This window comes from Schistocerca americana, chromosome 2, assembly GCF_021461395.2.
Source record: "Schistocerca americana isolate TAMUIC-IGC-003095 chromosome 2, iqSchAmer2.1, whole genome shotgun sequence".
Classification (NCBI taxonomy): Eukaryota; Metazoa; Arthropoda; class Insecta; order Orthoptera; family Acrididae; genus Schistocerca; species Schistocerca americana.
In genome coordinates, this window is record NC_060120.1 from 558,494,972 (window position 1) to 558,507,517 (window position 12,546).

At 43.5% G+C, this 12,546-nt stretch overlaps 1 protein-coding gene across 3 annotated transcripts in view; it reads right to left on the reverse strand.

Moving 5' to 3' along the window:
• Positions 1-12,546, reverse strand: part of LOC124591764 (glycerol kinase 2-like) — a 276,367-nt gene that overhangs the window by 135,068 nt on the left and 128,753 nt on the right. Inside the window, exon 1 of one of the 3 annotated variants that reach the window (XM_047131770.1) lies at positions 9,076-9,101. The exons of the other annotated variants lie outside the window; for them this stretch is intronic. The gene's annotated coding sequence lies outside the window, so the exon portion shown is untranslated. Of the gene's footprint in view, positions 1-9,075; positions 9,102-12,546 lie in introns of those variants that run through there. 3 annotated transcript variants of the gene reach the window in all.

The window sequence follows — 12,546 nt, forward strand, 5'->3', positions numbered from 1 at the left end:
GTCTATGGAACGCCGATTCTGAAGATTATATGAAAGACAACTCGAGATGTCCTAGATAAGAAGTTTACGACCATATTTCTCAAAGGAATATGATATCGTAAATTTCGAAGTAGGAAAACTGAGAAGAACAACTCACAAATTTGTGAAAAGTGTATATGAAATCTGTGGACGAATATTCATGCTATGGCGACTTAAAAGCACAACTACTGGGGAGCCTGACATCTCAACAAAAGAAGTGATGAGCTTTGTGTAGCTCCTCAACAAACAACTAAAAACAGAAATGAAGTATACTGATGGTGCAAAAAATACAAAACTGAAAAACACGACCTCCATTCTCGTGGATTTTGGCGTTTAAGAAATTTCCAAATTTCTCGAGTCCGAGACGATTAAGAACGACTCTCGAGTATTTCTCAAATTTAGGAATAATCACTGAACTGTTTTGTTTTGAAATGAGGAATAAATAGTTCATAAATGTATTTAAGTAGCCAATTTCTAGCTAACGAAATATTTTTGCCAGCCTTATCGCTGCAGTTTCCCAAGCAGGATATCCAAAATCTGACCTCCTCCTGAAACTTGCAGACAAAACGTCGTCATCGTTTTCTATTTCTAATATCTCTGTTACTTACATGGGCTTACTTCTTAATCTCCAGTCACTTCTGCGTTTTTCACTGTCGCCTTTTCATCACAATAAATTCAACACACGCTCCCAAGCAAAGGAGGGGATTTACAGCAGACAGTTTGTGCAATGAGACAACGTATGGACACTTTAAAGCCCATGCGTACATGCTTTCTTTCCACAGACATTTGTACATGCCCTTTTATTTCCGTGCGTCTGCGATTGCGCATGACGAAAGTCATCGTCTGGACATACCTTAATTCCAGTTTTGGCCACCATGCATATCTGGCGCTGTACAACGTCTCGTCGTCGTCTCTGGTGTTCATATTGAACAAATTGTGTAAACCGGTGGTTTATAATAAAATCAAAATTCTGTCTCACTCACTTAATTGACCTTTTCTGCTCAATCCTAATCGATTACACACGAAAATCGCCAGCGGTTTGCACGCTATGGGCTCATATGTCCCTCGAAAACAAAATCGCGCAGAATGGGTGAAGAAACGAATTATCGAAAGGCGATATTCCTATCATATGGGCCTGAATCAGAAGCGTGGGCACTCCTCAGAGAATCGAGAAGGGTCGGTATGCTACGAAGAGGGCGATTTTGATCCTTTTTGAAGTACAGTAACTGGTAACATCTGTGATACAATGGACAAAAGACAGTTATGAAGTACAAGCAACTTTTCATTGTCACTCACCATACTATTGGTCTATAGATACAATTTAACCCTCCATCTCCCCCCCCCCACCCCCCCTAATCCTCACCGCCTTTCCGCTTTTTTTAAGGCCAACACCTTTCTAAGATCTTTTCTGTAACTATCTCGAATTTTGCAGTTTAGTTTTTATTTAAATTTGGTGTACAGCTAAAATACTGTCTAGAAGTATTTCAGCCGTCTTCTCGTACTCCCTATATTTCCCATTCTTGTCTGTATAACGTTCACGGATTGATGCCCATAAACAAGGTCTTTCGCGGTACAACTATATAAGTGTTTCGATGCAGTCATAGATCTCCTCCTTCGCCGTACTTGAAGCAAACTAAACTTGCTGCCTTGTGAAAACCACAGAAAACTCCGGACTTTAACATGGCCGGTAGCAGAATTCTGCTAGTGTGCCCCACCTGGGAGTGCGCCCAGCTGAGAACGCGGTATTTCCTGTTCGGAGAACTGAAGATCGTGTCTCCACTAACGCACAGGCGGCACCTGCTGGTTATGCAGAATCCGTTGCTAAAATCCGATTATGTAGCTTCAGTTATTGGTATTTCGCAGACCTTCCAGAACCGCGCTCTATAGATGAAATCTGTACATTGTAAGTTGCTGAAAAATGCAATAATTAAAAAAGGATTTTGTCGGAAAGCAAACGTTGCTTTAAATACGGGCCTGGCGGTCCTGAAGTGCGTAGTGCGTGTCTGGAAAGCCAATTGTCGCGGGATCGAATCCCGGTCGGAACAGTGAATATTGGATTCTGCCTTTAACCAAACTTTCGCCTCTCAGTGGTGTGAATATTAGCAAGGAATGACACGTGGTTCGGATTTCACGTTAAACTGTACGTTCGCTTTCCCCAGTAGGATTACTGGGGTCGGTAAGGGGCAATCAAGTCACCAAAGTGGCATCCAATTGAAAGACTTGCGCCAGGTCGTTAAGCCACACGGGATGATTATCAATTCATTCTAGGATACAACCAATCTCCACCGACGAGTGCGGATTCCTGTTAAACAACTGCAGCCATTTGAACGGGGTCACACTTTGGGCTTTGGGAAAGCCGGATGGACGCATCAACGGATTGCTGCATATGTTGGGCACACTGTATCGGTGGTGTGTCTCCGCTTTCAACAGTGGTTGCGGAACATTTCCACACCTGTAGACAAGCTTCTGGACGCCCGCGTAGCACAGAAGCACGTTAAGGTGTGCGCCTTTCTAGAGCAGCGTTAGCCGACTATACATCATCCAGGGAAGAAATTCGGGAATATGTTGTAACTGCTGTGTCACCGAGGACCATCGGGAACCGTCTGCTTGCAGCAGGAGAAAGATCATATGTGCTTCTGGCGAGGCAGCCACCGACACCTCGGCACCGCCAAACACGGCTATGGTCTTGTAAAAGAGTCGTCTGGAGTGTAGAGTGGCGATCTGTCGTCTTCAGTGTTGAAAGCACGTTCTCTCTGTATGCGAGTGATGGACGTACACGTGTACAGAATGGAATTGGTGGCTGCCCTGTTCCCTAGTACACGCACCCACGACATATGTCCCACCCTAGGCTTCAGGGTGTAGGGGCCCATTAGTTACAACAAACACTTGGTGTTTCTTCAGGGTAAACCAACCAGTGGCCGCTACACGGTACAGGCAGTTATCCCCTTGCTACTGCCATTTTTTCGACAGTAACATGATGTGCTTCTTTAGCAGGAAAATGCGCGTCCACATACGGCTGCTGCTACGCAACGTGTTTTTCGTGGTGTAGAATAACTGCCCTGGCTGGTAAGAGCGCCAGACCTCCCGCCAGCTGAACACTGTTTTTACATGGTGAAGTGGGAACTCACAAGTGCTCCACAGCCTGCAAGGTCCATTGCCCAGTTGCAAGAAAGGGTGCAAGATGCGCAGGACAATCTACATAGCAGAATATGATCGTTTGCATATGAGAATACACCTGCATTGTTCCCAGAGGGGCGAAATGTCTATTGATGCGATTGCTTGGGCACCCTTTACTGTAACATGTGTGTTTCATTCGACCTGAATTTGTTGCCATATACTCGTACAGTGATGAATTACCTGTCACATCACTTGTTGATAAAATAATCTTGTCCTTGTGGTGATGCATTTTTTCAGCAGTGTATTACTTTTTACAATTATTATTTACCATTTTCCACCGCTTTGTTTTACAATAATGTCCCTCTGTTACGAAAACAACCAAAGGCTCAGTTCCAGGGAATCACATTATCAATGGTTTTCACTGATATCGAGTAGTAGACCTAGAAGTCATCCATTTCCGAAATTGCCTCATTGAAATTTTATAAATCGGCGCTGTAATATCGTAGCGGGTACTATCGCAGCTGCTGTGTCTTCCCAGAAGCGCAAGTGAGACGTAGAGCGGCTTACGTGGCACCCAGCCGCGCGTGGGCACGGCGGCAAGCTGATGGATGAGGCCGTGGCCGATGCACACGGGGCAAACAGGAGGCTGAAAGCTGCCACCGGAAATTGGCGCCTCCTTGTCAATATATACAGTCCTCCTAAGCGTAGTACTCCAATTACCCGCATTACTGCTCATAACACTTACTGAACGGTTGCGGCAATCTCTCACGTCGAAGTCCAATCAATGATCCTCCTTCTAGGAGCCGTATACCCCTTCCCGTTTCGTTAGAGCCTAATAATAAACTGCTATTGATAATGTGACGGTGGAGTCTTTTTATCCTGACGAAACAAACAGAATACACTACACAGAACGGAGACATCGTCACCCGAATAGGACTTCGTAAGTCAGTGCAGAGAGTATACTGTTGATGGGGGGCAATACGCCATTTTAATGGCGGTGGTGGTGGTGGTGGTGGTGGTGGCGGCGGCGGCGGCGGCGGTAGACGCAGCTGTATTCACATGGCCGGCCGGAGTCTGGAACCGCGCGACCGCCATGGTCGCAGGTTCGAATTCTGCCTCGGACATGGATGTGTGTGATGTCCTTAGGTTAGTTAGATTTAAGTAGTTTTAAGTTCTAGGGGACTGATCGCCTCAGAAGTCCCATAGTGCTCGGAGCCATTCGTATTCACATACGTATCGTTAAAAACATCGCTTTAGACGTACTTAATCGGCACTGCTCAGCTTAATGGTCTGTCCAATTCGTTACAAAGCCTAAGTTATTTGTTGCTTTGGTTACTGGCCGCAATGATGCCTGATAAGCAGTTACCAAAAGTGTTCAAATGTGTGAATTCCTAAGGGACAAAACTGCTGAGGTCTTCGGCCCCCAGACTTACACACTACTTAAACTAACTTATGCTATAACTTTTGCTAAGAACAACACATAATATACCCATGCCCGAAGGAGGGCTCGAACCTTTGGCGGGCGTGGCAGCGCAATCCGTGACATGCCGCCACAGACCGCGCGGCCACTCCAAGCAGTTACCGCTGAACAGTGAGTATACAGGTGTGCGCGCTTGAAGGAACAACGCGGCCAATGATGCAGGAAGAGACACACGACCGCCATACCGAGACCTGTAATGTATACAGGCCGCACCTGCAGCGCTCTGCGGGCGCCTTCCACCCTCGGCAACTCCTGCTGTCAGTTACCACAGCTTCCACAGTTATATTTTCTGCAGTCGGGCTGTAGATGTCTTCCTTCAAAACCATCAGTCAATGCTTGTACAGAGTGAGGCAGCGAACACGTGCCAACCCACACATGTTCATAAAGAGTAAATACACTTCCTGAGAAAAGAAGTGCCTAAAGAGTACAAGGAAACGAAATGAAACTTCCCGGGTTGAGAAGGTATGTGATGTTATTTCACTGACTACAAAATCCAGTTACATTTACAAAGAACGTAGCAGTATGAGCCCACTTATCAGTATAACGCTACATACCTCTATCCTGGATGCATGCACTGATTCGACTGGGAAGGGTGTCTTAAAGTAGTTTTACCCTCTACAGAGACAAGCTGGCCCACAACTATTATAACTCGGCCTTGATATCCTATATACTGACAATGGACAGCGTTGAGTACAGCCTGGTCTTCGACACGTTCTGTCTTGCTGGCCACAGGAGTACCTCAACATCACGCAGACGGTTCATAGACACACATCCCACACGTGGACCTCTTGAAAGATGGCATCATGATACTGTCGCACAACAGGTTACACATGAGGATGCGGGATGTGCGAGACGTACCGTTGTGCCGCCGGAATTCCTTCAATCACTACCAGTCGTTACCTGAAGTCACACCCAATGGCTCCCCACACAATGATGCCAGGAGTAATACCGCTGTGACCCACCAAAACCTCTTCTCAGGTCGCCGCCATAATTGCCGACGAAGATCATCCGCGAACTGCAAAGCCGCGAATCATCGCTGATCACAATGCTTCCCGCCCATGTCACTAATCCTAACATAGCCGTTTGTACTGTGATATTCCCTAGTCCGGCAGTCGCCACCCTCCTATCGATAGCGCGGGATGACACATTATCGTAGACAGTCTATTACTTGTTCTCGGATGGCAGGCGCAGATATGGAGGGGTTACGATGTGCTTGGTGCTCAATACGGCGATCCTACCTTGTAGTGGTCACATGTGGTCGACCGGAACCTTAGTACTCAGCATCTCCGTGTTTCCCACGGTGATCACTAAACTCTCTCACTGTTCAAGCACGTTTTATACCGTACTACGGTTGATAACACACAAAACGCAGAATGATAATGTACTCAGGTCACCGTTCAACCTGTCTCAGAGAACTGCAACTCTAATCATTTACATATCGCGCCGATAGTGTGTCCGTGTACGAAGTTACACTGACATCCGACCAGGTCTCATGGGTGCTTCATTTTTTTTTTTCCAGGCTTAGTTTATAGAGGTGTATTTTTCGTTCGTGTGCTTCCTGTCACACTAAGTGCCCAAAAATTTAACCTTGAGCATTAGTACATGCTGTCAAGAGATTCCATACAGGTGATACAGCACCCTGAATTTCATCTCGACTGCAGCACAGGCCCACGTTTGACAGTTTTTTTTTAACCAATGGCAGATTTAATAAAGAAAAACACAAACTAGCTACCAAAAGTCACGGCTACACCTAATACAAAATAAATTTTCTTTATCAGAAACGAATTACAGTGCTTCCATCACACACGTCTGATTGTAATAAGAAGATCTAGTATAGTCTCCAGTTTGTTGGTACCCTCTCACACAAAAAAAAAAAAAAAATAAATAAAAAAAATAAAAAAAAATCAATATAAATATTAGTTTTGTATACAAAATAAAACATCACTCCAGTTGCTAAACAAAGCTAAATTAAGTCTACAGCAGCAGGCCATTTGCCTGAAACTAGACACGCGGTTATGTACACTGAAAACGGTTGAAGCTCGTGCACGAAAGAAACAAACAACCTAACACATTTACAAATTTTCATGCACAAAATTATGCAACCACACCATCTACATAAGGAGAAAACAGAAAGCGAACAAACCGGAATTCTTAATGCTTTCAAGAAACTGGCTTAAATGATCCCACACGTTGTAAGCTGCTGTTTGATCGTATAATTTCCCGTAGTACTATAGTAAGAAAACAACAGTTTTGGACCAAACGAAAAGGTGTTAGCTGGCCGCTATGACCGAGCGGTTCTAGGCGCTTCAGTCCGGAACCGCGCTGCTGCCCCGGGCGTCGATGTGTGTGATGTCCTTAGGTTAGTTAGGTTTAAGTAGTTCTAAGTCTAGGGGACTGATGACCTCAGATGTTAAGTCCGGGTACTTAGAGCCATTTGAACCACTTTTTGAAAGGATGTTGTTCCCGCCGTGTGCACACAGCAGACGAGAATATAAAAACAGCTGCACATGTTAACATAACGGCCTGATATGCTCTCCGAATACAGAACTAAATAAACTCGTACTTTGATAATATTTCAAATGACAATGCTAAGGTGGTATTTATCATAATAATTTTATGTGGGTGATTTATATAAATCGTAAATTATGATGCAATGCGTAAGTAGTAACTGCCTTTATGACTTGATTGGCTACTCCATAGTGTCCTGTGCACTACGACCAGATAATGGGTATACTTGGAAGAAGAGACAGCATTGGTCGTATATTTTTGTTTATTATCGCAAAATCGATTTTCGGTCACTTAGTGACCATCTTCAGTGCTGTAATATATAACTTAAATTAGTAAGCACTGGTGTCAATAAGCTTACGGCGATCACGTAGACTGAGCTTATTGACACCAGTGCTTACTAATTTAAGTTATATATTACAGCACTGAAGATGGTCACTAAGTGACCGAAAATCGATTTTGCGATAATAAACAAAAATATACGACCAATGCTGTCTCTTCTTCCAAATATGCCTTTATGACGTTACACTATTTCTGATCGAGTTTATTGCCTTTTTTTGGGGGGGTAACTTCTACCATTTCTTGTAAGCAGCCATCGTGCAAGACATCCCTCAACTACTGTGGTCCAGAAGTTTAGTTAACTTGCTGTTGGTGGTTGAAGATTTATGCCAACTGCCAATGCATTAAGCAATGCTTCTGTACGCTTACTGTGGTAGCTAAGTAACTTGCTGAACAAGAATTATATTCAACACACAACGAAGTAGTCAACGTATTACACCAATAGGCCGTGACGACTACAAAACAAAGAAACGATGAATCGTTCTACCTTAAATACAAACCATCCTCTAGCTGCAAAAAATTATATTTTGAAAACTGTTGACTGTACAGTTGTAACTCCCAGCTCAGTCAACACAACCGACCGGAAACGTTCTCTTCATTGACATAGCTGGCTCAGATAACGAAAACATGCAAAACTCTCAATACTACGGGAAAAACAGGAAATGTACTAACTTGACATTTCAAACAATTTTGTAAAAGAAAACATTGTGCGTAGTAGGCTGTATCGTTATCCTTTATTTGTTGTGGAACTGGCCAATTTCGACTCTGTCATTTTCCAGCACTTATTCATAAGTAGTATTGCAATCTGAGAACGAAATCATCGTACTAGAAGCACATAAACATTTCAGCTCTTGTGGAAACCATAAGACATTCTGACTTCTAGTACGTTTCCGATCTCAGACTGCAATAAAGATGTTATTCCACGTATAGATGAACATATGGAATGGTTTTTTTTATCGTATGTAACAACACGAAGGGCATGTACAGTACTGCTTAGTACTAAGAGCTAGAAAACGAGGTTGTGGACCCACATATCAACAAAATATTTTAAACAATGAAGCAGCGGAAGCTAGTGAATATTGGAGTTCTCTCAGTCTTTATAATATCAAGCACTGGAATCATCCATATAGTTTCGTTCGGAAAAATCTGAGAATAGCATTAAAATGCTCATTCAGACGTCCATTATCCCAAGTATGTCATATCGTCCAAATTTTTTTTTTTTTTTTTTTTTTTTTTTTTACAATGAACCTGCGCTGTACATATTAACGTTATTTTCTGCATTGTCTACGTAACAGTATTATTGTGCTACAAATGTCTTGCCATCTTTGTCGATAGATATCAATGCGTTTTTCGTATAAAAAGTACGTGTTTTACAATAAGTCTATAATTTCTCGGATGTATTGACTTGGTAATTAGGACAACAGTGAGGAAATATACTGAAATAAAAACAACTATGATGAGGATAACGATAAAGAAAAAGTGAGCTATCTTACTTTGCAACAGATTCAAACAGCTGAGTTCTTAATGTATACGCCATAATAAAATATTATGAACCTAGTAACGATATCAAACACTGGGGCTATTTTTAGATCTTAGTAAAGCTTTTCTTTTCTCACCGCTTGGTACAACAGTCCTTGTGTTACTCCAGTGACGGTCTTAAACCATTTGCTTGATACGCTCTCTTCAGTCGGCAGCTATCTGAGCACTTATCATCGACTCGAGCAAAGTTCCATTTCTCACGTTTTTTTCGTAGTTTGGCTGGAGGCTCTCAGTGAACCTTGTGTGAGGTCTACATCACTCCCATCTAGGAATATTGCACGAAACCTAGACGCTGTGTTCTGCACCGAGTTAACATCTACATCAGTAGAAGTAACACCTATCCTCTTCAGTTACTAGTAATACAGTCTGAAAGGTACTACGAAGTTCATAGAATGTACCCGGTAAATGTCTGGCAAGCAGTGACTAATTATCATACGTGACAGATTAAAACGTTATGAGACTGTTACTTACAGGAGTTGCCTCTCTGAACGCATGAAGATTAGGTGATTTTCGTGATATTTTTCAAATAAGGTACACTGAAGAGTCAAAGAAACTGGTACGCCTGCCACATATCGTGTATTGCCCCCGCGGGAACGCAAATTTGCCGCAGCAGGACGTGGCATGGACTCGACTAATGTCTGAAGTAGTGCTGGCGGGAATTGACACCATGAATCCTGCACGGCTGTCCACAAATCCGTAAGAGTATGAGGGCCGGGAGATCTCTTCTGAACAACATGTTGCAAGCCATCGCAGATATGCTTGATAATGTTCATGTCTGGGGAGTTTGGTGGCCAGCGGAAGTGTTTAAACTCGCGACTCTGTAGTAATTCTGGTCGTGTGGGGTGTCGCATTGTCCTGCTGGAATTGTCGAAGTCTGTCAGAATGCACAATGGACATGAATGGACGCACGATTATCAGACAGGATGCTTACGTACGTGTGACGTGTCGGGGTCGTATCTAGACGTATCAGGGGTCCCATATCACTACAACTGCACACGCCCCAGACCATTACAGCACCTCCACCGGCTTGAACAGTCCCCTGCTGACATCCACAATCCATGGATTCGTGAGGTTGTCTCCATACAAGTACACGTCCTTTCGTTCGATACAATTTGAAACGAGACTCGTCCGACCAGGCAACATGTTTCCAGTCATCAACGGTCCCCTGTAGGTGTTGACGGACCTCGGCGAGGCGTAAAACTGTGTCGTGCAGTCATCATCGGTACATGAGTGGGCTTTCGACTCCGAAAGCCCATATCGATGATGTTTCGTGGAATGGTTCTTACGCTGACACTTGTTGATGGGCCGGCCGAAGTGGCCGCGCGGTTCTGGCGCTGCAGTCTGGAACCGCGAGACCGTTACGGTCGCAGGTTCGAATCCTGCCTCGGGCATGGATGTGTGTGATGTCCTTAGGTTAGTTACGGTTTAACTAGTTCTAAGTTCTAGGGGACTAATGACCTCAGCAGTTGAGTCCCATAGTGCTCAGAGCCATTTGAACTTGTTGATGGCCCAGCATTGAAATTTGCAGCAATTTGCGGAAGGATTGCACTTCTGTCACGTTGAACGATTCTCTTCAGTCGTCGTTGGTCCCGTTCTTGCAGGATCTTTTTCCGGCCGAAGCGATGTCTGTGATCTTATGTTTTACCGGATTCCTGATATTCACGGTACACTCGTGAAATGGTCGTGCGGGAATATACCCACTTCATCGCTACCTCGGAGATGCTGTGTCCCCATCGCTCGTGCACCGATTGTAACACCACGTTCAAAGTCACTTAAATCTTGATAACCTGGCGTTGTAGCAGCAGTAGCCGATCTAACAACTGCTTCAGACACTTGTCGTATATAGGCGTTGCCGACCGCAGCGCCGTCTTGTGCCTGTTTACATATCTGTGTTCGAATACGCATGCCTATACCACTTTCTTTGATGCTTCAGTGTAAAAAGTAATGTTAAATATGATAAAATACTTTTATTCCTTATGCTTTTTTTCTTTAAGAAATCACTTTTGTATCAACATCGGACGCTCCTTGTATCTGCTGCAACAGGTGGAAGGACCCCTTGCAGCCGGAACACTGATCACCGCCGGAAATTCCCGAATCCTTCCTATTGGACCTCCAGCAAAACAGTTTTGTGTAAGTCATTTTAAATCTATTTTCTATTAGTATACAAAGAATAACTGAAAAATGTTATGTCCTAAGAAAATTGTGGCGTGTTGAAAGAAATGTTACGTTCTTCGCCCGCAAAGTTCAAAATCGCGACAAAAGCGTGCATTGAAAACAGACATTTGAAGATATCGCAAAACGGCTATGTACGCTGATAGAGAATTTAATTTCGAATACCAGCATTAACTCCGATCAGAATCGTATGTACCGTTCTCAAATTATGTTTCCCGCCAATTTGAAAAATAGTTTGAGAAAAACGCTTTTAAAATTTTGGGTCACATGTTGTGTAGTTAAGCTAAAAATACCTCTTCTCAGCGAACCCTACACCATAAAGCAATCCTTCCAGATCCAAAAGGAGGTCCTCCCCGATCTTCTTCGTGGCCACGAAGGTGTTGCTGGGTTCTTTGACAGCTTCAGTCATCCGCTGCTCTGCTCCCTCGATACGCTTTTCGTCCGCTTTTCTGCAGGAGTTGTTACAGGAAGGTCCGATCTCAGGTTCGAGCACGTTCATAAATTCCATAATTCCTGTTGGGCCGTCGTTGAAATTACATGTCAACTTTTTTTCCGCTGTGAACGCTTTTCGTAGACTTTTTCAGAAACCGCCTTGCAGCTTGATAAAGGAGTTTCTGACGAACTTGCGATGAACATTGCAATGCAATAGTCATCGCAGAGAACATTTGAAACAAAAAAAGTCGATTTTTTTTTAAATTTTCGTAGAGGACTGACTACCCCCTTAGATATGGCCTTTTGCGCGACGGGGCGATGCACATCATCATTTATGTAGGTAGAGCTGTTTCCTACCGCTTATTCGGTGCTACGCAAGCCACTGTAAATTGCACGGCAAGGAGTATGTCTTTTCATCACCAGTCGGTACTTTATAGTAACATCCAACTACGGCAAGAAAAATTACTTGTTTGTTTCAGCGCGAACACTAATTTCTCCGTCTACTTCTCCGACGCTTGCATGAAACACATGACGAAGACAGCAGTTTCTTCCACAGTCTATTCGAAGCACTGATCGTTGAAAAAAAAAATAATTAGTGTGTTGCCCAGTAATTCTGTTAACTGATGCACACGCCTCTTTCCTTAAATTAGCGAATAAGTCACCAAACGGTGGTAACTTAACAAATCGTGTCTAGCATGATACAGAAGTATAAATTAAGATAAAACAGACTGCAGTCGATGAACTGGGGCGCTAGACAATACTAATCCATATTACGTAAACAGAGCCATATGCATATTCAAAAAATTTCATAAATCATGGACATAAGAGTTCTGTTTATTTTGTTATAAGGTACTACATACAATGCGGTACTCTTGTGGCCCGAAACATAACATTTTTAACTATTACACGTAGTGAATTCAGCGCAGATATGTCAACCAGTTTGT